This window comes from Petaurus breviceps, unplaced genomic scaffold (genome assembly GCF_028583685.1).
Source record: "Petaurus breviceps papuanus isolate PSGF00001 unplaced genomic scaffold, PetGlider_PUasm1.0 90919, whole genome shotgun sequence".
Classification (NCBI taxonomy): domain Eukaryota; kingdom Metazoa; phylum Chordata; class Mammalia; order Diprotodontia; family Petauridae; genus Petaurus; species Petaurus breviceps.
In genome coordinates, this window is record NW_027187378.1 from 29,135,227 (window position 1) to 29,137,153 (window position 1,927).

Consider the following 1,927-nt stretch of genomic DNA (forward strand, 5'->3'; position numbering starts at 1 on the left):
ATTTAGTATTAATCAATATTATACCTGTTATAAATATGCATGTAATTAATCAATTAATATATTTGTCAATATATATTTAGTTAATCAGCTAATCAGGAATAATCAAATAGAATACATTGTCCTTTATAAAAGGACAGACTCTTATAAAAAGCCTCAAACCTTTTACGAAAAGCCCCAAACTGTATATTTCATAATCAGAAGGTCTCTTACTAAGAAATTTGCTTGCCTAATCATAAGAAACTAACTAAAGGAGCCCCACCCTTTCTTCCTGCTGATCAGGGGACCAAGCCCAGTGTGACAGATGTGACTCAATTACATCAAAAGTCCCCCAGCCATTCTGGTGCCCCTCCACCCTTCATTATCTCCTTATTGCCCAATATGAGGAAATAGCTATAAGCATTTGACCAACGAGTGATGCTGGCTGCCGGGCTGTTGCTTGTCTTTCTACCAGCCCATCAACTCATGTAGTTATTTTGACCTTCACTCATCAGCCCAACCCCAGGAACCTGCTCCTCGATTTTGGTAGGACCTCCTGGAAGGTCAAGATAGGTCTGTTAAGGTGTTTGCAAGTCTGCCTGTCAATCAATGGCATTTGGTATTTTGTGTGCTGGCTCATCTGGTCCTGATCTACATCTGACCACTGGACAGATGTTTCTGGAGCAGAAAGTGAGGCTGGTAACCTTGCACAGCTCTGCCTCACTTAAATCCATCTGACTTGCAGGTCACAGCATCATCTTCCTGATGTCATGGTCCTTTTTGAGAATGAAGGACAAACAACAATGAAAACACTTGGAGGGCCGAGAGCAATTTTATCCACCAATCAGTCTCTGAATTTTTGGCCCGTTCACCTCTACTGCCCAGGTAACAAGCACTCTAAAAGTTAAGGGCCTTGGAGGAAGGAGTCATCTCAGATTGCAAGGAAGATCTGAGGTCCTAGTCATTAAAGGGGCCAGGTTCCTTTAATAGATGGTTATTGGCTCAGAGTTCTGCGTCTGTGATGTTTCTTGCAGACTGGACTTTTTTTGGCCTTCAGTGGGAGAGATAAAAGAGAGAAAGGGACATGATGCAACAAGCAAAAGAAGAGGAGGACGTGGTACAGGTTGGACTGGAGAAGCTCACTCCTGACGATGAGATTCTGTGATTCTGGTTCAGGAGCAGGTGGAAGACTGGTCAGCTACACAGATGTGGAGAGGAGGAAGATCAAAGCCAAACCTATTGTGTTGCTAAAAGGGGAAGGGTAGTTGGATGCAAAGGGGCTATCAGTCTCCTGAGTGGTCAGTCTAGGGGAGAAGGACAGCACTGGAGGAAGCACTGGTTGTTGAAAAGTAAAGATGGGTCAGATGTGGTAGCTATGGAGGAGGCTGAGATTGGAAGAAATCTCGTGAGCATGGAAATTCTAAACTGCAGGGGGCTTTGCAGATCTGATGTCTGCACTAAATTCAGCATCATGAAAAGCTTACCATTGGCATATTTTGGGATGGGGGATTGATACCAGGATGCCAAGGGAGGGACAAACTGACCCAAGCTGGAAATGGATTAGGTCAAAGCATTGGTGCCAATCAGTAGTGGGATTCAATCAGCACTTCCAATTTGGGTAGGATGGGGAGACCCAGAAAGAAAAGAAAAGAAGAGGAAAGGAAATTAGAAGAGGAAAAAAAGAGGAAAGGTGGAAGGCACAATACAGAAATACACAGACAGAACCTGAGAGAATCGTTAATCTTGCTGATCTTGTTTCCAAATTCTGAACATTTTGCTTTGCTATGCAGGGGTTGGGAAATGTGTATATCGGCACCAGATCTCAAACAGTACCACAAAGCAGCAATCAGTGAAATGATTTAGTATGAATTTTAAAAAAGATAGAAGGAAATGGGGTGGGGGAGGAGAGAGAGAGAGAGAGAGAGAGAGAGAGAGAGAGAGAGAGAGAGAG

The 1,927-nt window shown here is 43.5% G+C and overlaps 1 long non-coding RNA gene across 1 annotated transcript in view; it reads left to right on the forward strand.

The window, feature by feature from the left end:
- Positions 1-402: 402 nt before the first annotated feature.
- LOC138152022 (uncharacterized) overlaps positions 403-1,927 on the forward strand; it is a 23,255-nt gene continuing 21,730 nt past the window's right edge. Inside the window, exon 1 of the long non-coding RNA XR_011165996.1 lies at positions 403-861. This is a non-coding gene — a long non-coding RNA (uncharacterized lncRNA). The remainder of the gene's footprint in view (positions 862-1,927) is intronic.